At 41.3% G+C, this 27,295-nt stretch overlaps 1 protein-coding gene across 5 annotated transcripts in view; it reads left to right on the forward strand.

Annotated features, from left to right (window-relative positions):
- BTBD9 (BTB domain containing 9) overlaps positions 1 to 27,295 on the forward strand; it is a 395,116-nt gene that overhangs the window by 316,897 nt on the left and 50,924 nt on the right. The gene's annotated exons all lie outside the window — the stretch shown is intronic.

Genomic DNA, 27,295 nt, shown 5'->3' on the forward strand with positions numbered 1-27,295 from the left:
CCTATGATCTGTTACTTCAGTTTTGACTATTAAGTACTTAGATGAGAATTTATTTTATATGACCAAACAAGCTTTCCTTATTTTGTGGTTTGAACTTGACTTTTGAAAATGGCATGGACCTAAGCAGAGAAAAGAAAGATGCTTTCCATATGCAATCCTCTCTTGGGTCCTACCCCTACATCCCACACTACCCCTTTAGGACTTCTTTCTTCCTTAGAGAATTTTGCTGATGCAATACACACTTTAGGAGTTATTCTGGTACTCTATCCCCTGTTCCCCACCCTCATATCATTCTCAGGGTTAGCTTTAAATTTATCTCATCTCCATGTTAGCTACACTGTTACCTAAACTAAGGAAAGCTTGTACCTTAGGTCGCTATAGATGAACAGAGGCATTTCATGCATATGGGATTGGGGCTCCTTTTGGGCTTACCTGGTTGTGAGGGAAGCCAGGTGGAAGGATTCTGTGGGTTCTGACCAGCCTAGAATCATGCCTAGAATGAATATTTATATGTATAGATACCCATGTGACCACCATTCAGATCAAAATTAGCACATTTCCTGCATCCTAGAAGATTCTCTCATACTTTTTCCCAGTTATTACCTGAAAAGAGCTCAGTGCCTTTTTGTGTAGAGCCATTCTCTGCGAGGCAAGATAAAGCAAATAGCTGAGGTTTCTTTTCTTTTCTTTCTTTTTTTTTTTGTGAGGATTATCAGCCCTGAGCTAACATCTGTGGCCAATTCTCCTCTTTTTGCTGAGGAAGATTGGCCCTGGGCTAACATCCATGCCCATCTTCCTCTACGCCGCCACAGCATGGCTTCACAAGCGGTGCGTTGGTGCGTGCCCGGGATCCGAACCTGCGAACCCCGGGCCACCAAGGTGGAGTGTGTGCACTTAACTGCTGCGCCACTGGGCCAGCCCCCTCTTTTTTTTTTTTTCAATTGAGTTATGATTCACATACCATAAAATTCACCCTTTTACATTCTGCAGTTCAGTGGGGTTTTTTTTTTCCCCTCCCCCAAAGCCCCAGTAGATAGTTGTATGTCATAGTTGCACATCCTTCTAGTTGCTGTATGTGGGCGAGGCCTCAGCATGGCCAGAGAAGCGGTGCGTCGGTGCACGCCCGGGATCTGAAGCCGGGCCGCCAGCAGCGGAGCGCGTGCACTTAACCGCTAAGCCACGGGGCCGGCCCAGTTCAGTGGGTTTTAGTATATTCACAGAGTTGTGTAACCATCACTACTATCTAATGTTCCAAAACATTTTCATCACCCCAAAAAGAAACCTTCTACCCATTAGCAGTCTCCTCATTTCCCTCCAGCTCCCACAGCCCCAGCACCCAATAATCTACTTTCTGTTTCTATGTATTTGCATGTTCTGGACATTTCGTTTAGATGGAATCATATAGTATGTGATCTTTTGTTCCTCGCGTCTTTCACTTAGTGCAATGTTTTCAAGGTCCATTCATGTTGTAGCATGTATCAGTACTTTATTCCTTTTTATTACTGAACAATATTTCTTCAGATGGAAATATATCACATTTTTTTAATCTGTTCATCAATTGATGAACATTTGAATTGTTTACACTTTTTGGCTATTATGAATATTGCTACTGTGAACATTGCTGTACAAGTTTTTGCGTGACATATCTTTCCATTTCTCTTGGGTATATACCTAGGATTAGAATTGCTGGGTCTTATGGTAACTCTATGTTTAAGTTTTTGAGGAACTGCCAAACTTTTCCAAAGCAGCTGCACCATTTTGCATTCCCACCAGCAATGTATGAGGGTTCCAGTTTCTCCACGTTCTTGCCAGTACTTGCTATTGTCTATCTTTTTGTTCGTAGCCATCCTAGTGGGAGTGAAGTAACATCTTGTTGTGGTTTTGATTTGCGTTTTCCTGATGACTAATGATGTTGAACTTCTTTTCATGTACCTATTTGGCCAAGATTTCGTAATTGCACTAATGATGGCTTATTTGATGCAATGTCTGACACTCTCACCATTATTATTATAGTATTTATCATACAGCATGTTTATATTGGTTGAGGTAACACTTGCTACTATAACAAATAGTGGCTTCAACATTTCAGTGGCTTAACACAATAGTTTATTTCTTAGTCATGTAACAGTCAGTATGGGTGTTCCTGGTTGTCAAGAGGCTCCTCTGCGCAGGTAATTAAGGTATCCAGGTCTTCTTTCTTGTGGTTCCGCCTCATCTAGGGCCTCTTCAGCATCATCTGCATCTAGCTGGCAGATGGGAAAAGAACAGAGAGAAGGCATACCTGGTTCTGAACAGCCTTGGCCTGGGTACAGTGAACATCCCTTCCATTTGCATTCCATTGGGGAGAACTAGTCAATGGCACACTAGATGCTAGTAGGACTGGGAAATGTAGTCAGTTCCTGGCTGGGCAGCCACTTCTCAGTGGAGCACACATCTTGTAGCCACTCTGCCATAGCATAAGAAAACTAACAGTTACTTAGTAACTAGTATTCCATTACTTTCATGTATTTAATCTCGTTTTGTCCTGAATACAAAACACCTTGTAGGATATTGTCCACATTTTATAAAAGAAAATGAAGAGCTCTTTCCATTCTACCACATTGCCTCCTAGTACCCCAAATCATTACTAAAGAGGGCTAAACCAAGCTAGATGATGAAAACTAGGAAATGAAGTCATTAACTTATTTCCAAGCTCCTAGAACCCTTTTTATACAATAAGATGGCCTTCAAGGCCCATGAACAACCACCCATTTATCTTTCCAGAGTCATTGCTTATTGGGTATATAGCTCACAGGCCAAACCCTTTGCTTCCTCATCTTTTACACGTCTAATTGGTTACCATCACCCATCTCTTCTGTCATTGTATGTGTTATAAATTGGATTCCTCATCTCTTTCTTTTATGTCCCCTACTGAAGGTGTTGTACAATATAGATTTTTAACAAGAACTGGTTGACTAACTACTGATCAGATACATATCATAATGTTTTATATTTATTTAAATGGGTATTTTTATTGATTCAAAAACCCATTCACTCATTAGATCTTCTCCCATTAGGTTATCAACATCTTTTTTTCCTCTTTTTTATTTTTTGTTTCCATTAGTTGGTGGATTTAAATAATTTATATGTTTTTAAGTTTGTATGTTAGCCCTTAGATGCTACAGCAGTGTTTTACAAATTAATAAATAAATTATATACTAGAAGAATGAGTAGGAGCAAGAAGGCAAGTGCCTGTTAACCCTCTAAGAGCCAGTGGAGCCAAAGGTTATGATTTCATGTCTATAAGCATAACCTGAATCTCTTGTATCTCCCATTTTTGAGGTAGGTCTTAAGAAATATAATAGAAGATATGCAGAGGATAGAAGAGGAAAGCCTTTCCTTTTTAACTAATATACTCCAGAGCAGTCCTCAAGAGAGGACTTCAAGAATTATAGCCCAGGGGCCGGCCCCGTGGCTTAGCGGTTGGGTGCGCGCGCTCTGCTGCTGGCGGCCCGGGTTCGGATCCCGGGCACGCACCAGCACACCGCTACTCCGGCCATGCTGAGGCCGCGTCCCACATACAGCAACTAGAAGGATGTGCAGCTATGACATACAACTATCTACTGGGGCTTTGGGGGAAAAAAAATAAATAAATAAAAAGAAAAAAAAGAATTATAGCCTGTTTTTTTATTGAAATAAAGTATGAGTCATGGTATAAATGAAATTCTATAGGATCTTTAAAGATCATAGCTCTGCCTCTTGATAGCATTCTACCTAGTCAAGAAGTCAGAGGATAGATTTTTGTTATCCTCTGAAAAATTCCCAGGGAATGAGATTCTCCAGTGTCTCCCTGTGAGTCCCTGCTCCTGGGGCGAGGTATTTTCCTTTATTGGTATCTTAAGTCCTTTCTGCTACTGTTGGAGCCTTCGTTGTTTTGCTTTCAGGATGAAGGCTCATTTTCTATCATAGATAACCCTGTTTTAGATTGTGTGTGATTGTGTGTGTGTGTGTGTGTGTGTGTGTGTGTGTGTGTGTGTGTAAGATCAGCCCTGAGCTAACATCCATAGTAATCCTCCTCTTTTTTTGCTGAGGAAGACGGGCTCTGAGCTAACATCTATTGCCAATCCTCCTCCTTTTTTTCCCCCAAAGCCCCAGTAGATAGTTGTATGTCATAGTTGCATATCCTTCTAGTTGCCATATGTAGGACACGGCCTCACCATAGCCGGAGAAGCGGTGTGTCAGCGTGTACCCGGGATCTGAACCCGGGCCGCCAGTAGCGGAGCGCGCTCATTTAACCGCTAAGCCATGGGACCGGCCCGAGATAACCTTGTTTTTGTATTGACTGATTTTGGCTTTTTTCAAGCTTATTGAAATATAATCGATATATAACATTGTATAAGTTTAGGGTGTACAACATAATGATTTGATACGTGTATATATTGCAAAATGATTACCATAATAAGTTTAGTTAACATCCATCACCTTACCTAGTTACAATATTTTTCTTGTGATAAGAACTTTTAAGATCTGCTCTCTTTGCAACTTCCAAATATACAATACAATATGGTTACCCACAGTCACTGTGCTGTACATTACATTCCCAGAACTTACTTATCTTATAACTGGAAGTTTGTGCCTTTTGACCACCTTCACCCGTTTCCCCCTTCCCCACCCCCCTCCGTCTGGCAACCACCAGTCTGTTCTTTTTCTTTAAGTTCGGGGTTTTTTTAGATTTCACATATAAGTGAGATCGTACAGTATTTGTCTTTCTCTGTCTGCCTTATTTCACTTAGCATAATGCTATCAAGGGTTTATCCATGTTGTCGCAAATGTAGTGACTGATTTTATAAAATTACTTTTTACTACTCTTTTTTCACATAATCTAATCCTATACCATTTAACCTTATTTCAAAAGACTTCACTTGCCAATCATTGATTCCTTTTCTCTAATGTCCTCTAAATTGTTGAACCCTAACTCTTGTGTCAATACAGTAAGATCCCAACATCAGTTTTTTTATTATGCATATAAAATATGCACATGGAAAATTAATTTAAACAATACAAGAAGATATAAGTGAAAAGTAAAATTTTGCATTCCCATCTTCTGTTCCATTTCTCAGAAGTAACTACTTTTGACTATTTTTTTTAGTTTTTGTAACTTCCCAGCTATAAATAATATTTTTATATCTGTTTATTAGTTTATCAATTTTATTAACTCCTTGTTATTAAAAAATGAGGAATTTAGCTCACTTAACCACTCCTTGTTTTTTGTTAGTTATGTTTTTCTTTTTAGTTCTACTATTACTTACCTTTTAAAATTAAACAGTATACTTAAACTTCTATTTTTTGATCCATCAACTGCAGACAATATTTCTTGTTAATGAAGAAATTACCATCCCTACATTTCCTTCTGTCATTCCCCATCTTCTATTAGCTGTCTGACCACGTTGACATTGTAAAGATTTATGATACTTATTTTCTGTTCTGTAACTTATAGTTAAATCTTCCATGTGTTAACTATAAATTGATCCTGAAAAGGGAAAATTACTAAGAACTAATTATAATATTATAATTATATAAACATGTTCACTACAGATTTAGTAATTCCTTGGATCTCTGACGAGGGAAATATTATTCTATGTCACTAAACTTGTGCCCCTCTTGGAAGAATTGTACTGTGTTCGGATCAAGTAGATTCGATTTTCTTACTCAGAATTATTCCACAGATAAAAATAAATAGCTTCGGGGCCGGCCCGGTGGCGCAAGCGGTTAGGTGCGCGCGCTCCGCTGCGGCGGCCCGGGGTTCGCTGGTTCGGATCCCAGGCGCGCACCGACGCACTGCTTGGTAAGCCATGCTGTGGCGGCGTCCCATATAAAGTGGAGGAAGATAGGCACAGATGTTAGCCCAGGGCCGTCTTCCTCAGCAAAAAAAGAGGAGAATTGGCGGATGTTAGCTCAGGGCTGATCTCCTCACACAAAAAAAAATAAATAAATAAATAAATAAATAAATAGCTTCATATTAGCTAGGTTTTTGTTTTCCTGGAGTTCCTAATTGCTTCTTTTTCCTGTTAGAGAAGCTTCTGAGGCATTCTGTTTGTTTGTTGGTTAATTTTGAACAGACTGCTTCCGAGGCCTACTCTACAGCTGTGATCCTAAAATTTCTTTTTCTTTCCTAAGTTGGTTCCACTATTTCTTATATTTCTTTTTCTTTTTGTAGAATGTGGGTAAACAGAACCGTTTTTCCTTTGCAGTGAGATACTGACCTTGGGCCCCTTCTAGATCTGTTCCCCTGAACACTTGATAGAAGTGGAATGTTAGCTGTGTTATTAGGCAACATTGCTTATGATAAAAATTACCCCTGATTGGTAAATTGCATCTGGCCTGGGAGGACTGTAAATATCTGGTTGGAAGCCATGCTTTGGGCTTCCTGAATGCGATGAATTGTGACTAGGCATCTCCCCTGTGAAAATTCTGGGCTGTATGTTTATGGAGTGATTACAAGAGATACTAGTTTCCATTTGGAATTTAAGACTTCTAAGCCAGAGAGGCTCCACACCTGCCCAGTGTGCATCTTGTACACTCTCACCTGAGCTGTCACCTGCATGCCAGTGGGAATAGCTCTGGTACAGTTGTGTAGACTGCTACAAGGACTCCCAATGAGGAGAAATACCTGCTGCTACCCTAGTGGCATGCTATGTTTCCTGTTCTCTCTCCTGGGTGAATCTGAAGCCAGATATGACTTGGTTGGGTCTTAGTTAAGAGGATCCTTCATGGGCATTGTGCAGAGTAAATCTATAGGTAATTTTTTTCAGAAAGGGAATGTGGAAAGCAAATTTTGAGAATTCTTGCATGCCTGAATCATAGTTTGACTGGGTGTAGAATTCAGTTCCTTCAGAATTTTGAAAACTTAGTTTTATTGCCATCTAGCATCTGATGTTGCTGATGAGAAATGATACCAATCTGATTCTTATTCTTTGTAATAATTTATTTTTCCCGATAGTAGCCTTTAGGATCTTCTTTTCATCCTTAGAGGTCTTAAATTTCATGATGATATGGCTGGATTTGGGTTGTTTTTCGTCCATCTTGCTCAGTTTGCTTCAATATGGAAATCTGCCAGTTCCCCTCAAATTTATGGGTAATATTTCATCCATACCATTTTCTAGAAATTCACCAAAATCTTGACTTGCTAATATCCTTCCCTACAGTTTGCAACACCTTTACGAATGTATTCCCTTTGTATTTCTTTGATGTCACCTCGTTGGTTTCCAGGAAGGGAGAAAGGTAAATGTGCCTGCAGTGTCAGCCATCTTGAACCTAAATTCCCAAAAGCTCTACTGCGTGGGCTATTGATACTCCACTCCCCAGGGATCCCAGATCTGCTTCCTTTCCTTCTTAGTGCCTGGCTCCATTTCCCCCATGTTATGTAGCTGTCTTGTTTCCTCCTGGCATGTACTCCTTAGCGTATTGACCTCATTCATGTTAGTCATTAGCATTGAGTAATAATTCCATCTGCCAAAGTGGTGGTAATCTCAGCCATCATCTGTCCAAGACTATGCCCTTGGCAAATATTTTGGCAGATGTAGATGATTAGATATAAAGAATTGGGTAATACTGAAAATTTTCTTTTTCCACTTGAGAATTCTGTGGTCATAATCTAGACCTACCTAGTATTTCTAGCTTTTAGCTTAATTTTCTCACAGACTTTCTGTCTGCCTGCCAGATACACTGTTCACATTCCCTTGTGAATAAGTTTTCATCTCCAACCTAAGTGTTCATTAAACATGATGTTGTAAAGAGTTTTTAATAACTTAAGAAAATACTTACATAATAAGATTTTTTTAAAGCAGGGTACAAAATTATAGAAGTATTATTACAAGTAGGAAAAAAAATTGTGGAAGAAGAAAGCCAGAAGGAAATATGCCAAAATGTTAATAGTGGTTGCCTTTGGGTATTAGGATTATGGAAATTATTTCTAGTTTTCTAGATTTTTGACCAATTTACATGTATTTCTTTTAAAATCAAAAAGAAAACTTTATTTGAAAAAGATTTTTTTCTTGCTGCAGCCATGAATGTCTTATCCATGTTTGTCCTTGCCATTATTTGAGTAGCATATGCTGGCAGGGCGGCATGGCTTATTCACTGCCAGCAATAAATTAAAGAAATTAAATAAGTGCTGTACACAGCAGTATCCTAGTAGCTTTTCAGAACCTTGAATCCACTTACCCTGTCACAAGTTGTGTTTCCCTGAAAAGGACACCTGAGCTGCATTCTCCTCATGCTTCTCGCCTGGGGCCTCTTAAAACCCAGGTCTCCCAGAGTACTTCTGCCTACTTCCTTTCCCCAGGACTTCAAAAGTTCATTTCCACCTGGGTGTCCTCTCTCAGAGGGGCCTGGCCTACTTGAGACCTTGGAGCAGGCAATTTCTCCAGCATCCTGGCTTGAGCAAGTTTCTCCCGTGTGCCTTCCCTGAGAAGCATTTTGACAGTCTCTCTGTCACCTGGAAAGGCCTCTGTGGGATCAGCTTTTCTGCTCCCTGGTCTTCAGCATGATGGTCTTCGTATCTGAGAGGCAGCGTGTCCCCCTTGCTGACTATACTGTCATTTAGTCCCGGGGAAGGGCAACGGTCTGTTCTGAGCTGTTTCTGTAGCTGATGCAATTTATTCACTAGGAATCTTAGAACAGGAGTCATGTTTCTTTTTCAAAGTGCTGCAGTGGTTGAGGACAATGGGATAAATTAAAGGTGGAGAGTTACAGCCTCAGTAAGCTCTTCCAAAGTGTAGCAAGATTGAAAAACAGGACATTTAAACCTAGACTATTTACCTTGCCTGCAATTTTCTACATCATCTTTGCCATTGTTAGTGATAAAGTAGAGAAGGCTTTCTTTGCGCCAGCTTTGTTCCTTAGCCTGACATTTAACAAAACAAGAATGTTGGGTTAGTTCCAGGAGGTCACTGCGAACCATGTGACCTGGGGGTTGTGTTTAGAGGGCTTGGGGTCACTAATGTGATGCAATAGAAACGAAGTGGGTTTTAAAGGAGGAAATGTCTTCACCATTGAGACTGCTGATGAGAAGAAGTTCATGTTGAGTGTCAAGTTTTAGTTTCCAGGATGAGATTTCAGCTCTTGGCTGTCACATGGGTCCTGTATTGAAATATTACCATTTCTTCTGAGTCTCTGCTGTGGTAACAGATGGGCTGCTCTCCTCAGATCCCTTCCCTGGGAGGTTGGAGGAGTGTGCTTGCTTGCTCCTGCTTGAATTGTGAGTCAGTTAATGGGCTCTGGTTGTGTAATTGTCACCTTTAAAATGCTCGATGGAGATTTTATTTTTCTCCTTTCATACTTAATTCCATTTTTCTACACAACATTTGACAGTAATGAAAAAAGCCAGTCATGTTCTTTCCTGTGTTTTCTTTTAAAGGGCAAACATTGGGTGTTAATTTTGTCAAGAGTTTTAGAACTTGAACGATAAAGAAACATGTACCTGTAAGAGGAATAGCAAAAAATGAAAAAATAACAGAATTCAGGTAACACACACAAACACACACACACACACACACACACACACACACACACACACACACAGAGGGCAAGTCTGATACTAGGCAGACCCCTGTGTTAATGATAAGATATCAGAGACTGCCCTGTAGAAGGCATCTATCTGTTAGACCAGACTTGGAGACACATATTAATCAAACCATTGTTTATGGGGTTATGAAGTACCATGAATAGATGAATTTTTGGAGTAGAAAAAACATCAGTAGGGAGTCAGTGACTCATACCTGCCCATCTAGAGAAGGGATTTATCTTTTGTACTGCAGAAAGTTTTTATGCAAAAATTTACCCATATGTTGGAAGCCATGTGGAAAGTAAATTTTGATGCTAATTGTGTGAACTGAGTTCTAAATTTAGAGCTATCAGCAGGTTCCATGGACCACCGGTGAAGTGGCTCCTCCCCACCCAGAACATTTGACAGGTGAAGGAGCTGGAAGGAAATGAAGTCCCCTTGGATAGCACATGTTCAGGAGGGAGAGGCTGAGAGCTCTTTTTCCCTCTTCCTTGCTTAACCCAGGAGCCATGTTATTCTGTGACGATAATAATTTTTTCCATCCCTATTATAAAAAAAAATGAAGCATATCTCAATAAAACTTTTCTCAGTGAGCTATGTGAGCACACTTAAAATATATGTGGTCAAAAAGATTTTTCTTTTATTATGGAAATAACTTTCATATTAATATTATATTCCAAATAACAAAAATCAGTCAAGACTACACTAGTCCAGCTGCCATCATCTCTATCCTCTGTAGTCCACTCTACTAACTGCCCCAGCTCTGCACATTCTCTCTGCACCCTCCTCAAGTTTACTTTACTTTGCTGTATCCAGAGTGGCATTTTTCAAGCACAACTCTGGTATTATGCCTGCTTAGAACACTTAATTGGCTTCCCCTTGCTCTCTGGATAAAGACCAGAATTCTTCCCAGAGCCTAGAGGGCCCAGTCTGGCCCTGTCCTGCCTCTCCAGACTCCTCTTGCATTACTCTCCCTGTGCTCTCTGTGTTCACATCACCCTGGCCTCCTCTCACATCCTACCATGCATCATGCTCTGTCCTCCCACAGAGCCTTTGCACATGCCATGGCTCTGTCTGAAGCCCACACCCCTGCCCTTTGTCTGGTTGACCCCCATTATCCTTTGTTCTCAGCTCAGAGGCCACTTTCTCAGGAAAATCTGCCCTGACCACCCATCTCAATCAGATCGCTTTGTTATTCCCTCTCATAGAACTGAGATGCTTTCCTTCACAGCTGATATTGCAGTTTGCAATGACCCATTCCTTAACGTGATTATTAAGTTAAATTACATGATTGTTCTTCCCTGCTAGAATGTAAGCCCCATCAGAGCAGGGATGTGGTCTATTTTACTCACTCTTGTCCATGGTAGCCTAGCAAGGACCTAGCACTTGTATTGTTGTCTGAATGAATGGATGGATGAGTGCTACCACTCTGTCTCCAATCATGCATACATGTTGGTTTCATTTGTCCTGCTACTGTCTGAAGCTGTTGTCATCACAGGGCTTAATCAGGAGGTCTGTCCATCCCAGCTCAGGTGCTGTCATATGGAGCAAGGAAGAGTTTGTGGGAGAGAATAAAAGTTGCTCGTTGCCCCTGACAAAGTAGTCCTTACAGACTAGGAATGTGTCCAACTTCTCTTTATTAATCCACTATTAATCTGTCATCCTTGATTCATTTACAGCCTTACTCTACACATTCAGTCATTGCCAGAGGTTCGGTTTTCTCTGGTTACCACGTCTATCCTTGCCCCTCAAGTTAATGACTTGGATTCCCCAGTAATAGTTTATCACTTGAGATTGGTTACTGGCTGGAAGTCCATTATGTTTATTTTTAACGACTCTTAGAGAGAGTCAAGTTTTTCTTTATGGAGGGGCCAAGTGCTTTAAAAAGTGTTTGCAAGCTGTGCCCCTTTCACTTTGGAAATTGATTTGATTTGAAATCCCAAGTTTGTCAGGTTAATATGGTTCCATTGTTTCTCTGGATTTTCTGAGTAAAAGGTTGGAAAAAAAAAAGACTGGCCTTAATCTCTGGAGAGGAGCTCTAAACCACTTGCCAAAGCGTTCCGTGTACCTGTCCCAGCAGGGTAGAGTCTGTCTAACAGAACAGACGTTGCTCTGGAATTCTGGCGTTCTGGATCCTTCCCATGGTTGCAGGATGGCTGCAGAGGGTCCAGCCCCTGCACTGTCCAGAGGGGTGCTTGGGAGATACCCCTTACCATGACCATGCCTTGATTAACCCCTTGCCTGAGATAGGCACTGCCAGTAAAGCAATGCAGACTGCCCCTCAGTGGGCCTCTAGTCAGAGTCACAGAATCCTAACATAGCAAGCAAGCTGAGCACACAGAGACACCAGAATAACAGTCGTCATAGAAGTCCATTTATAAAGACGAATGGTCAGCATGTGCATCTGCAGAAAAGGAACGTAGAGCCTGTTAGTCAATGAAGAAAGGCAGCAGGAAGGAAAGTCAGTGCAGTTTTGATCATATCTTCTTGTCTGCTGTCTTAGTAATCATGCCATGATTAATACTGACTCAGCTCTATCCCAGAGTACTGAGAGGCTCGTGTTTTCTTCCTAGAGTGAAAAAAAGAAAAAGGGAAAAAAAAGTGTTCCTGAGTTCAGGGGTCCAGCATGCACGTAGAATCAATTTTTAGAGCTACCAGGGCACTCTTCCTTGATGACCTGATTTATTCTTTTGGCTTCAGTTGTCTCTTCCATTCATATTTTCCGTGAAATGCTGGCTCCTTCTAGAATGGCTTCTCAGACTCAGCTTGTTTCAAACTAAACTCATTACTGTCTTTCCCCATAAAGCAGGTCCTCTCCTTTAATGTCCCTGCTTGTGTTGTTGGCAACCCCCTTCTCCTGGGCATCTCTTATGCTTTTGACTCTTTCTTCTTCCTTCCCTCCATAGCCAGTCAGGTACCGTATCTTTTCTTTTTTACCCTTTCTTCCTTTATTTCTATCCTATTGCCTCTGTTGGAATTCAGACCTTCATACCTTCCTCCCAGAGTATTATAGTATGCTCTAATGGATTACCCTCAGTCTCTACTCCGATTGCATCTGTTTCTATTCTAGTGTCTGGAACACTGTTGCTGGGTTGGTCTGGCTGTGATTCCTTACTCCCCTGTACAGGCATCTCCAGTGGTCTACTGAGAAAAGCCTCAGATCCTTGCCCGGGTCATCTTCTATCACTACATGACCAGCTTTTCCCAAACATCTTGTTTTCAAATATTCTGCCCCATTGTTAGACGTCATGTCCAGATTTCAAATATATAATTACCATATCTCTCTGACTCTCACCAAACTTTCTAAGCTTTATCTCTTTAATTATCTCCTTAGACGTATCCTGCTTTCCTTTCAATCTGGCCCAATTTTTATTGCCAAATGAGTCCATGCTTTAGATCAGCTAATTGTCTTTATTTCCACTGGCTGATTTTCAAGTCTCTACCCATCCTAAGACCAGCCAAAAATGCTCTGTGAGTTCTTCCTTGATCTTTCTCCTCCCAAACACAAGTAACTGCGCCATTATCTGAATGTTCAACATAATTTGTTTACATATAACTTGATAACATTTACTTTTTCTTGGGTCTGTTTCAGACAAGGGAAGAAGTAAGGGGCTAGGCTGGGAGGAAGTTTGCTTTTTAAAAATATAGCCATTTTTCAAAGTACACCAGGACTTACCCTCTTGGAAGTATAGGGCCAGATATTCCCAGAGTAGCCTCTAGTGTATGATCAAATGCATGGCCTGCCCAACTCTGATTCAGGCTAGGTTTGTTGAGTAACCCTAGTATATGTAGCCTCTATATTATACCTACATTAGCCTAAGGTAGACGCTACATTATAAGGGAAAATACTGAAGAGACAGGAAGACATTTCTCCTCCAAAGGAACTTACAGGATATACACAACTTCCAAACATTTGGGAACCATCACACACACACAAAGTGTAAAACACAAAACAGGATCCTATAATCATAAAATGTTGTAACTGAAAGTACTTTGGGAATCATAGTCCAAGCCTCTCATTTTACAGATGAGAATCTGAGACAGAAGGTACAAGTGCCTTTCCCAAATTCTCATCTAATGGAAGGGTCCAGATTAGAACCCAGATCTCCTGATTCTGAATCTTTTTTTCCCCGTAATTTTGCATGGCCTATAAGCCCATAGTAAGAAACAGACATATAAGGACTATAAGAATATAGACATGATCAGAAAATGGCAAGGAGTTAGGGAAGTCTTTCTGAAAAGATGTATTTTGAGCCTAGCTACCTTACTACTGGCCCACATTATAGCTGGAAAAACTGGTAATTTTGCAACCAAAGGACCCTATGAACTTCAGATTTAAAAAAAGGTACAAGTCAGAAATAGACTCACCTTCCAGAAGGTATGATGAAGACTACAGATTACAAACAAATTCACTTATATTTTCATATGATTTCCTACCTTGCTATCACTACTACTTCCTCCGCAGAATATTAATTTGTCCAGCCTATTAGCTGTATCATAATTCATAGTTTAGAAATTGGTTTTAAAAATATAGTCTCTACACCAGTGGTCAAGACTAGATTACCCAGGGCCTCATTATCCAGGTTGAGGAGTATAATAGCCTCTGATTTTCTTCCCTTTTCCTTCCTATTGCCTACTTAAAAAAAAAAAAAATCATTACACTGTTCATTAGGCCATTTATTAGACTATTTCCTCCTAGCAAAAGAGACTTGTATGTGTGGTTTTTCCCTCTGTTTTAAGCCAAGATCCATAAAACGTATTTTCCCCACAGTTGACATCTTCTTTTCACGTTCCCTTGAAATGTAATGTAAGTGAATTTCACTATTGGTGTTGTAAATTATGTACTGAGTATCGGTAATAAACATTTCTTACAAAGTTTTAAAGTGTAGTTTCAGAGTGGTGATCATCTGGAATTGCACACATTTACCAGCTGCTTTGGAGGGAGTTAGTGAGGGTTTTCTGCTCATACACTTTTCACCTCTTTATCCAAATTTATACAACAGTATGGAGCACACGTAATAAACCTAAACCCAGCAAAAGAACGTTAGTACTCTTAGTGATGTGGCTTAGCAGTCTTGACCCGGAGGGGAGAATAGTCGTCGTCTTGTTCGCCTTTTACCTCCAGGCAGAACTGCACATTAAACTGTCCCAGAGAGCTCGTGATTTTCCCCTGCTGAAGAAGACTGGATAATCCCCCTTGCTCCCTCATCTCCAGTTCTCAGAGCTTTTAGTGTAAATTTCCTATGTGGGGGTGATGCTCAGGCAAAGGAGGGCAGCACAGGTTGGTGCTGCTGCTATTAGATGAAAGTAACTTGTTTATATTGTTCCTTTTTCCTTCTTAATTCTCTAGAGAGTTACTGAATTCTCTGTAGGATTTGGCAGTGGATATATAGGCTTAATAGAAATTCGGACTGCTGGAGCTTTGCAAGGTATACTCTTTTCTCTAGGGTATGCTGGGGGTGGGGAAGGGAGGGCTCATGGAAGCTTGTTTGTTGGTTTCACATTTCTGAATCTTCTCAGTTCATTTTTCCTGATTAAAATAAAAATCCAAATCTAGACTAATCTAATGTTGAGATCACAGGTTTAAACCAACAAGAGGGTATGATTGGAGGTAGAAGGCGTGTTCTCACAGCACTACTGAGGCTCTCATATCGCAGCCTCTGCCTGTTTGTGGGTAGATTCATTGAAAGCCTCAGGTGCACACAGATGTGGTTATATTGCCCTGTGAGGACAGCGAGCCCCAATAATATTAAATAGTGTAGTAATCAAGTTTTTAGTAAGACATGGCATGTACTGTGACCTACAATTACAATTGCGTTCATTTTTTGATTTCTAGTCTTATTTTCAAATTTATACCTTCACATTGCATTAATATCGTATTCTTACATTAATATTAATTAACTTTATAAATTTCTCAGGAGGTGAGAAGGGAATACAGGGCACAGTCTTCTAAGCCTTTCATATTTGGGGGTGGAACACTGATAATCTCAGGCACTATTTTCTCCATTGCTACTTCCTTAATTAAGACTATCATTCATCTAATATTGAAGCATTGCCCTGGTAAAACCCCCAATTTGTGGGGCATGGGCCGATGATAACTCAAAAATGTGTTATTTACCCATCTGTTAACTTAGCAGACTTATTTTGAGCCACTACTTTGGGTCAGGCACTGGGCTGGGTACTTCCCTCCTCTCATGGGCTCACTGCTTAAGCTTCCCCAGTCGGCTCAGAACCAGTAGGAACTGAGAGGCCTTGATCCAGATGTAAATAGAGGCGTTTGTAGATTGACACACCTAGATAGACCACCTCTTCTCTGAGGGAATCAGGAGGGATAACATTTACCTGAACAAGCAGCATGAAAGTGAGCTTGGCCTTGGTGGAGAAAGGAAGATCACTCCTTCTCCCTTTAGCCTGCTGGAGGGAGGTTCAAGTGTGCCTTTGAGCACAGAAGATCTTCCGAGAGATGGCGGGACTGCAGCCGGCACACCCCGCCAATCCACTTCTTTGTTACCTTTGTATTGGAAACAATAGCCTCAGCCAGAGGGAGCTCAGGACGTTGAGCGTGTTTTGCTGCGCGCCCGCGCCAGTGTGCAGGCTGCCCTCTCTGATGATAAGATAAGTGTGATGTTCAGTTTGTAATGAGCACTTGCAGTTTCTGTAAACTGTGTAATACCATATAATAAGCAGTAATTTTCCACTTATCCTTGATAACAGGAGGTTTCTACTTGGCTTTTAGTGATAGCCAAAATGTGGGTGGTTTTTCCCCCTCACCAATATGATGAATTTTCAGAGGCATCTTTTTTTCACAATATAGATTGAAAAGTTGTTTTTCAAGTGTGTCCAGAATGTGTAATGGCGAATCTTGCCTTTAAAAAGTCAAAGTCAAAGAAAATGATTCTGAAGTAGCCATTTATAATAAAATGACTATGTACATTCTTAAGCTCATTTTAGCTGTCTCCTGGCTGTGCTTTTTCTCAGGGGATTAGTAGCTTGAAGCTTAGTCCAATAGCTTGGATGATAAAACTGCCAAGTCGCAAGTTATTGTTTTAAATTTCCTATAAGAGATTATATCTTAAGTATAAAGTGAACTTGCCCTAGAAGACTTGGTGCTCTTCCCTGGGAGAGGAAGAGGGCCATAATGCTGTGTACTCTTCTCCCTTGCGTCACACGCTGTCAAGATTAGATGGAGTTCTTGCTCTGATTTTTTTTTTTTAATCATTGGGAATTACGTTTAGTAAAGACACAGCTGCAAGCTTTACGTTGTGACTCTCCGCACCTCCATTTAAAGTCATCTCTTGACTTTCCCTTGATGCTCAGAACACCATGAAATTCAGTGTTTTTCTTTAATAAATTAAGATTTCTTTTTCATCAGACTGTCTTCTCCCTTTCTGAGATATGGCTTGCATTATCTATTCATTCATTCTCTGTAGGCCTCTTGGTAACCACTTACCCCTATCAGATGGCTTGAGCAAGACCAACAGCTGTTGATTTTGTGATATCAGAGAAGTCTTATGAATCATGTTGATGGGAGCCCTGGTTCTCCCGTGATCACTGGACACTGCCATTTATCTGTCACGGAGCTGGTCTCCTGCAGATTTCTTGCCTGGCACTTCGATGTGTCTGACTTGCTAAAACCAGGATATCACTGAACGGTGGCAACTAAGATGCAGAAGGGACTGGAGCTGACCTCACATTTAAAAGAGGATTGTGCCTTTTTGGCACAAAAGGTTGGATTTGTTCATCAGAATGATAGATTGATCCTCTCTGGGTGCGGAGCTCTGTGTGAGGTTATAAAGAAAAGAGAAGATAGACCTCTTGCTTATAGTCTAGTTCGAAAACAACACACGCATCAAAAAAGACTCTCCTATCAGCTGACTCTAAGTGTCACCTAAAAAGCAAACTGGACTCAAATGATTGCCTACTGTGTCTGCTTAAAAATTCATCCAGATCAGAGAAGTACTAGTGTGCAGTTTATGAAGACAGTTTTTTAGAACTAAAAAGCAAGCGAGTCACACCTTTACAAAGTCAGTTTGCTGATCAGTGAGATGTGGGAGAAGTGTGTGCCTGGGCAGAGACCAGGCTTCCTGTGGACCACAACATTTACAGTGTTGCTCAGAGAAAGTGCTTCTCATTCGTTTGGCACATCCATAGCCCTTTGTTTCCCAGATCCAAAGCCCTTTGTTACCCCATCTCAATGGCTCTGGGGTTTCGGGAGCTATTGTTTTTGTTTTCTTCCTCCCACAGGGCCTTCCATTGAAAGGCTACTCTGCATGTGGAACTGAATTGACTCTGCACATGAAATGCACTGACCCAGGTGGAGGCAGATTTTTAATCAAATACCGGTAGAACAACTTATTTTCTACTGAAATCTCTGGAGTCCTAGTATCACTGGTGCCCACATTTTCCAGGTGTTTACTGGGATTTGATTTCTAGCCCAGCACATTGTCTTTGGGGTTTACTCAGATCAGTTTAATTAAATTAGGATTTGTAGTTCTCGTGATCCTTTTACTTAGGACCTTTATGGAGAGACCCACCCCCGACACAGTTACAACATTGTGTGTTGGCTGACAATCGTGATCAAAATGAGAGTCTTTTCTTCAAAGCAGAAGGGGTTTGCCCTACGTTTATTTTGGATGTTACTGTTAAGCTTCTTTTAGGATGTAGGGTATGTGGATTTCAGGTTTGGGGGTAGCTTTCCAAGTTGTCTGAAATGATGTCACCAACCAGTGTTCTCCTTTAGAAATGTATAGGTCACATGATTTGTTAATTTTACTTCGATGAAAAGTAAAGTAAGGGGGGAAAAGCTATGGAAAACTCAGGATTGTATTTTCAAAGAAAGGACCTAAAATTTGTGCCTGTGTTGCCAACTCCTGGTCTCCACTCTGTTTAGAAAGAGGGAGTCAGGAGGAAAAGCACATGGCAGAGAGGGTGGGGGACAGGGTGTGGGGAAGCAGGGTAAGAGCTGTTGTCATCCCTATTACTTCTTAAATGAGGCACTCCTTTCCTTTATTTGTTTTATTTATTTTGTGTGTGTGTGTGAGGAAGATCAGCCCTGAGCTAACATCCATGCCCATCCTCCCCTTTTTTTGCTGAGGAAGACTGGCCCTGGGCTAACATCCGTGCCCATCTTCCTCCACTTTATATGGGACGCCGCCACAGCATGGCCTGACAAGTGGTGCAGCAGTGCGCGCCCGGGATCCAAACCCCGGGTCGCCAGCAGTGGAGCGCGCACACTTAACCTCTGTGCCACAGGGCCAGCCCCTCCTTTCCTTTAATAAGAACATCTAACATGTTTTCTTGAGAAATGATGCTTCTGGCTATAAAGAGATCCAGGGTCTCAGGTTCCAGGTTGTAAAGTCTTGTCCAATGCAGCACAGTTATGCCAAGTGATGAGACCTGTCCTTCTTCCCTCAGATCAGGGGTCTTTCAGTGTCATTTTGCTCAAGGGGTCTGTGGATAGAACTTATTTCACTATCATTGGTTTCCCTGTGTGTTCTGTGTTATGCATTTGAAATAATTCTGAGAACGGGTTCATAGGCTTCGCCAGACTTCCAGAGATCCATGGCACAAAAAAGGGAAGAGCCAAGGGTCGAATGAATACTCACATATGAAAACCTTTGGATAAAGCAGATATTTCGATAAAAATAGGACATGTCGGTTATGGACATCTTTGTTATCGTGTTTTTCCTGATTTCTTTATTCTTTATTCTCCTCTTGTTGTTCCTGATTCCTTTACCTGATTTCTGGTTGATTTCTTGTGACCTTTTCCATCTGGTGTGCACCTCAGGTCTGGGACCATTTGCCACTAAGATGAGCATGTCAGGCTCATCTTTGTCACTGACCTCTCCATCTTAGACCTTGAAATTGGTGATCTCAGTTGTTATGCTTCAGCCAGTGGTGCTGGGAATCAAATGAAGTTCACGATAGAACCCGAGCCCTCCTCGCCAGGCTCAGATTTCAGAATCTTTTCTCTCTTTGCAGCTGCATTGGTGCATCAGTCCTGAAGGTTTGTTCTAAATGATCAGGGCTGGGGAAATGTGGCCAGCCCTTGGCTTTGCTTGAGCCCTTCCTCCAACCCTCCAGACCCGCCTGCCTTCTTTCAGGACTCCCTTGTTACTGACAGGAAACCTATGCAGACTTTTATCCATTCATTCAACCCATTTTCATGAAGTACCTACCGTGAGGTTAGTACTATGCCGGGCAAAAATCTGCCTGACCACAACACTCCAGAGCCCATAGGAGTGGGCTGATGCTTGCATTGTGACTGCCCCGGGTGACTCCCAAGAGTAAAGTGCAGAATCCCTGTGGAGGAGCAGTTTGCTGTGCATCCACTGCATCCCAGGCACTTGGCTGTTGAGAGTTCAGAGCCCCAACCCCAAGGAAAGCGCAGGCTGTTGCGTGAAACCATGCATGGATGAAAGTGAAATCTGTGTTGGAATTGTTTGTGTTTAATGTAAAATTATTTCAGTTGCAGCCTTTATATTAGTGATTTTGTTCTTGCAATACTTACCAGTATCTTGCCACCAGAAAGAAAAGTGCACAGTACGGCAACATTAACTGCACACAAATGAAGTAAAACAGGCAACATAAAAATCCCTGGACTAGAAATCAGGAGGCCTGGCTCTCAGCCATGGTTCTGCCACTGACTAACCGAGCGTCCTTGGGCGAGTCCCTTCCTCTCCTTGCACCTCTGTGTCCACATCTGTAAAACACATTCCTAAAACAAGGCTCAGAGCTGGGCCCCGAGGGCTGTTTTTATTAAAATAGTACAGTTTATTGTTATATTATCAATAAAAATGTGAAATAGTTATGTAAAACAGAAAATACAATGGATTTACCTCTAAAGCTCCTTCTAATGTTTACATACCCTAGTTGTAAAGTCCGAGGATAGTGTGTTGGCTGGACAGATATGCAGGCCCCGACATACATGTATGCTATACATATAAAATATATATGTGAGCTTTTAACTCTTACATATGCAGTAGAATCAACCCCTGCAGCTGCCTCTCCCCATCTTCTAGCCCCTTGAAACTATCATTAACCATCATGTGTGGGCCCAAACAGCTACAAGGAGCTCCACCTCTAGACAAAAGCTTGCAACCTCAGATATTTTTGTTGCGAAGTGAAAAAAATAAATAAATAAACTGAAATATATTAAATACCTTGAGCTTACTGGAGATGAAGGCTATAAGATATATAGTTAAATTATATTTGAAAGAAATATAGTCATGTAGAACAACAAATAGAGGTGCTGAAGCACAAGGTTAGATGAGTTTGTGTTGAAAGAAAGGTCAGGGAGTTAGCCTTTTCCTTCTAAAATCACTAAGTAGGTACCTCATACCTGGAAGCCTTTTGCTAATGAAATATTAACATCCATTAGATAGTGGGTACGCATTAAAAAATGTCTTAACATTTGTATTTTTAGCATGGACACAGTGGTATCAGTTAAAATAATTAGCCTTTGCCTGTAATCTAAAAGCCTTATCTCTTTACTCTTACTTTTGTAGAAGGCAGGTGTTTTAAAACTGATTTGAAAATCAAATTTGCCCTTCAGTGATTTCATTTGGAAGAAACATAGAGGTAAACATTATAAAGAAGGCTTTTCGGTACATTATGCATGCAAATGTGGCAGCCGAATTCAGGTTCACAAGTGGAGGTGGATGACTGTTCTGGTGAGAAAGGTTGAGTTGTTTAAATGAACACAAAGGTCATCGGCCCTCAGAATGTGCTCGTCTGTCATTTAGTAGCACGGCTCTTGCTTCATGTTAACTCTACCTGCCAGAAGGGGGGAATTGAAAGGCTCCAGCAGGCAAAGTGAGGCCTCATGGGTAGTGTAGTGACTGTTTCAACAGTCCGTGGAGCACTTTTATGGAGCCCTTGCTCTCTGCCTAGTCCTGTGCTGGATGCAAAAGTATGCAGTTAAGGGGGCTTTGTGCTCTTCCCAGAATACCCCACTCCTGGTGTTGAGAATTTGGAAGCTGTGGTCATAGGAATTAACTACATGCTGTGAAGACTGTCTCTGATATGTTTATGGGTTTGTCTCATACCCCTCAAGGGTCAGGGACCATGTCTTCCAATCACCACAACTCAGCACAGAGCCTGACATGTGGTGGGAGCTTAGAAATGATTCGTGAGCAAATGAATGAATGAACTTATGAATGAATGAGTGGTTATATTTTGGGGGCAATTTGGTTTTTTTAATGGAATTTTAACACAGATTTGTCAGACTTATAGTGAATTAGATAAAGGTTATCACTCTGGAAGAGCAGAAAATGAGATTTAAGCTAATCAAACCAAATTCTTGCTTTCTGTCCTGAAGATCAAAAACTTGAGCCCTACCAAAGGTCTGGAGAGAAGAGGTCTTCCGCCCAAGGAGATAACCACCCTGCCTAAAATTTGAATTAAAAACTCAGTTAGGGGTCGTCCCGGTGGCGCAGCGGTTAAGTGTGTGCACTCCACCTCGGTGGCCTGGGGTTCACAGGTTTGGATCCCGGGTGTGCACCGACGCACCACTTGTGAAGCCATGCTGTGGTGGCGTCCCATATAAAGGAGAGGAAGATGGGCACGGATGTTAGCCCAGAGCCAATCTTCTTCAGCAAAAAGAGGAGGATTGGCATTGGATGTTAGCTCAGGGTTAGTCTTCCTCACACACACACACAAAACACTCAGTTGGATGACCTCAATAAAGTAATTAAAAAAAACAAAACAAAACTCAGTTGGTTCAGCTCCTCAGTGGGTGGATTCAGGAAGGGGATGGTCCCATGGGTGAGCAGAGCATCCCCTGGGAAGGGCTTGCTGGAGTGGGCAGGGCTCAGCCTGAGCTGTAGGAGGAACCCTGCTCTCTTCCTGTGATACTAATCCATGATCCACAAAGACTCATTTAAAAAGGCCTCATTAAATGAACTGCAGCTGGAAAGTCCAGCGACAGTCAGGAACCTCCTGGGAAGAGCTTTATGCTACGCTACATCTCTCTTGTATCTTTTATCTCTTTTCTGTTTAAGAATCGTTATTTATCTCAGGTTTCTCGGGGAATGTGATGAAAACTTTTGTGGGCTGTTCTTCTCTAGTTTCCACTCTCCTTTCCTACTAGGAGGATTCAGATTGGGGCGAGGGAGACCTGTTCCATTTGAAACTCATATTCCCTTGCTGCTTGCTCCTTTTAGCACGTTCCTCAGCTTCTGCAGACAAGACTGCAGTTGCCTCTGATTTTGAACTGCTGCTGATGGCTCCCAGAGTTTTTCCTGAATACATCTAGCTGAAGCTATTTATGTGTCTCTAACCATTGGAAATTATAAAAGGGACTTCTCTGAACAAATATTTGAGCACCCACTGTACTTGATGCACAAAGTTGGCACTACATTGATACTCAATGCCCTGTTTCCTGGGTCAGGTTGATAATTCACTGAACTCTTTCCTACATCGTGGAAAATGGATTTTCTACATCTTAGGCCTCCTTAGGAAGCCCTTGGGAGGCAAGACTCTCAGCAGCCTATTAAAAAATGAACAAAAAAAGTCAGATTTCACAAAAGCAGTAAGGGCACTTCTCTGGTTTTCTTAAGAACTTAGTCACTCAATGGATAAAAAGATGTGGTACATATACACAATGGAATATCATTCAGCCTTGAGAAAGGAGAATATCCTGCCATTTGCAACAACGTGGATGGACTTTGAGCACATTATGCTAAGCAAAATAAGTCAGACAGACAGAGAAAGACAAGTATTGTATGATATCACTCTTATGTGGAATCTAAAAAAGTCAAACCTGTAGAAAAACAGAGTAAAATGGTGGTTACCAGAGGATGGGGAGGGGGGATAAGATTGATGGTGTTTAAGGGTACAAACTTGTAGTGAGTAGTAAATAAGCCATAAAGATCTAATGCACAGTATAATGAATATAGACAATAATATTCTACCATAATTATGTAATGTGGTATAAATATCACTACAAGTCATATTACAGTATATAAATGTATCAAAGTAACACGCTGTACACTTTAAACTTACACAATGTAACATGTCAGATTTATTCAATTAAAAAATATTGTTTATAAAAAGAGAACTTAGTTATTCAGGAAAGAAAAAGGGGTGAGGTGGGAGAGGTTGGGGGTGTACCTGCCAGTTGCATGGCTGACTGATCTGTTAGGAAGTAGAGACTATGCCAGCCCCACTAATGTGTCTTTGTATCCCTCATAAGCTGGTATGTGTAGGGAGATAGTGACAGAGAATATCTCATGGTTTCCTTTAGAATTGAGGCACTCTGGTAGACATGAGCCAAGAAAGCTAGCGCCAGTGTTGTCCATTTTACCCCTGCTGGTGAAGGGAGCCTCTATCACCAAGGGACGGTGGCAGCCTGTGGGGTTCTCTACTTCCAGAGAGAGGGGATGGGGAAACCTCCATGGCCAGCTTCACACGATGACCTACATTGTCTTCTAACAAGAAGCCCTGAGTGGGCTGTCTCACAGGCCCCTCAGAGTCACTCATCCTAACCTCCTTCTCCCCCTACACAAGCTAATGCCTTTTTCTATATTCACATCCATTTATTCCTTCTAGAAACATCTAATCATACTCAACTCATTTCTCTCAATTGCCTGTCGATTCTGTGTACTTGTCTTCACTCATTGACTCTCAGCTGGTCTCTCCTCAGCCTCTCCCTCCACCTCCAGTCTCTCTTCCATTCTGCCTCTAAGTTACCATTATAAGACAGAGCTATCACATCACCACTTGCCCACAATCCTAATGCCTCAGCCTGACATGCAAAATCTTACAGCCTGGCCCCAAATTTCTTATCTACTTCATCTCTCCTTGCTTCTGTATACACCCTCTGCTTTCACTATTGGGGGCTACTCCTTGTTCTCTGGACACAGTCTGTGCTTTGTCATCTTTGTGAAATTTCCATATACTAATGCCACTATTTGGAATGCTGGTCTTTATTGCCCATCCCCACCCCCCGTCTCTGACTGGTGAATTATAGGTCATCTTTATGACCAATTTCACCTCCTCTGTGAATCCTATTCTGACCCCTCCAGACTAAACTTGAAATAGCTAGAATCCCCAACTCAGGCTAAATGTGAGAAAGACCTTTTCTGCTCTTCTTGATCAGTCCTAAAACTAGACTCACAGACTTGGCAAAGGAGGGGAGCATTTCAGGCCTGGTTAAATGATGAAACCACTTAAAGCGTTCAAGAGAAAGTGTTTTAATTGCACCTGTCTTCTCTGGTGAGAAAGGAGGAACTGAATCTGGTTTGTTCACTGCTACATTCCTGCCATTTGTTAGAAACTCAGTAATGTTAATGTGCATGAATGATCCAGGAGATCATCTCTTTCCTAATCTAGAATGTAAAAGTCACACCTGGAACTTGAGGAACTCAGGGATAACATAATCATTAAAAAGAAACTATGGGACCCAGGAACCCACTCCCAGGTATATACTCAAGAGAAATGAAAACATACATCCACTTAAAAACTTGTACATGAGTGTTCATAGCAGCACTAGTCATGATAGCCCCAAATTGGAAACAGTTCAGATGTCTATCAGCTGATGAATGGATAAACAAAATGTGGTATATCCGTGGAATATTATTTGGCAATAAAAAGGAATGATGTACTGATCCGTGCTACAACATGGATGAACTTTGAAAACATTTTGCTATGTGAAAGAAGCAGGTCACAAAAGACCATATATTGTATGATCCATGTATATGCAATTTCCAGAATAGGCAAATCCATAGAAACAGAAAGTAGGTTATTGGTTTCCTGGGGCTGAGGGTGTTGGGGAGAATGAGGAATGACTGCTAAAGGGTAAGGGGTTTCTCTTTGGAGTGATGAAAATATTCAAAAATTGATTGTGTTAATGGTTGCACAATTCTGTGACTATACCAAAAACCATTGAATTGTATGTTTTAAAAGGGTGACTTTTATGGTATGTGAATCATATCACAATAAAGCTGTTATTTTTAAAAAAGAAAAAAGAGTCTGTGTGACATTTCCAGACCAGGGCTGAAACTACCCTTACAAGGACTCTCCGTGTCAGGGACCAGGGACAGTGCTGTGCAGTAGGAGGACCCTTATTTTGTCCTGTTTTGTTTACATGAATACTCCAGATTATAGACCCCCTCCAGCTTTCGGCTCACAGAAGGACCACCTTGCTATTCTTGGGGTTCTTAGTTAGTTGAAGGAGGCTAGACTAAAACTCAGCAGAGAAACATAATTTTTCTCTCCACTGCATTTTCTCTGCCTTTTCCTTGCAGTTCCTTTGAGAAGGAAGAAGAGAGGTGTGGGTAAGAGATTCGCTTTCCCTTCTCTCCTTGCCCACCTCTTCCTTATTTCTCACAGCTCTCTCTCTACAGATGCGTGGCTGGACCAGGAATTACTGCTTTAATGCATTTTTAACGTACATATTCAAATCTAGAGATTTTATTCTGGGGCTTTGGGTGAAGGGGCAAAAACACAGACTAGAGGGCCCTGCTGTCATAGTAAAAAGAGTGGTCCTATCTTCCTCACATGTGGCTGGGCCACAGCAGACCACTGGGGGCCAGTGCAGGCCTCAGGAGGGTCAGTGGCATTGGGGTTGATGAGCTGCCAGGCTCTTGATGGGCCATTTCAGCCCCTTTACAGCCCACTTTATGTGTTGGCCACTAGGTCAACAGTATGAGTTCCTACTATAAATAGAGTCTTACACTGGCATTGTAATGGGATTCTAAGTCAATAAAATTCAGATTTTGAAATCAGAATGATCTTTGCCCCTCATGTTATCCTGGAATAAGTATGTATAAATGTAGGAGTTAGAGACATTTACATGAACTTGACCTGATTGAGCAACAGCTTTCATAAATGGCTCTTTTGATATGAAAACAATCTAATCCTGTAACCACAGAGCTACATATAACATGTTAATTCTGCACCGACACCATAGAGGTCTCTCATAGTGCATGGTTTTTAAGTAGCATGTCTGTATTATCCCACATAATGCATTTTTACTACCAATTATTGTCTGACCTCACTCAATGCTGGTAATTCAATTTGATTCTTTGATGGCATCATAAAATATTGATAACGAAGTATATAATAATAATGGTGTAAGAATGGAACCAAGAACCATTTTTATTAATGCAGGTGAAGTCATAGCAAATATATTTGATTTCTCCTGATTTCATAATTCTCATTATTATTCATTCATTCAACAGATAAACAAATTGAGCACCTATTAAGTGTTAGGCATTAAACAAGGCAGACAAAATTTCTGCTTTCATCAAATTTACATCCTGTGGAGGGAAATAGGCAATAACAGATCAATAAGAAAGTTTGAACTACTGATAAATGCTATGAAGAAAGTGAAAAAGGGTGGTAGGTATTCAGTGATGAGGCTGTGGTAGGCAAGAAGCAGCTGCTTGAGGTCAGAAAGGCCTCTCTGAGATAAGTGATACAGAACCCAGGCTTACAAAGGCTTGGGGAAAGAGATTTCAGGAAGAGTTAAGGCCATTTAGTTTGTGTGCAGAACAGAGGATGGCTAGTGCAGCTGAAGCTTTGTGAAGGAGTCAGAGAGTGATAGAAGATGAGATAGAGAGGCCAGTAGATCTCAGATCATGTATGACCTTTAGGTCTGAGTAAGGAGTGTGAATTTTATCCTAAGAGCAATGGGGAATTATTGTAGAGTTTTATGCAAAGGAGTGGTATGAACTGATTTCTGCTTTTTAAAGATCACTCTGGTTGCTGTGTGGAGAATGAATTGGAGGGAGGTTAAATATAGAACTG

The sequence above is a fragment of the Diceros bicornis genome, chromosome 14 (genome assembly GCF_020826845.1).
Source record: "Diceros bicornis minor isolate mBicDic1 chromosome 14, mDicBic1.mat.cur, whole genome shotgun sequence".
In the NCBI taxonomy this organism is placed as follows: domain Eukaryota; kingdom Metazoa; phylum Chordata; class Mammalia; order Perissodactyla; family Rhinocerotidae; genus Diceros; species Diceros bicornis.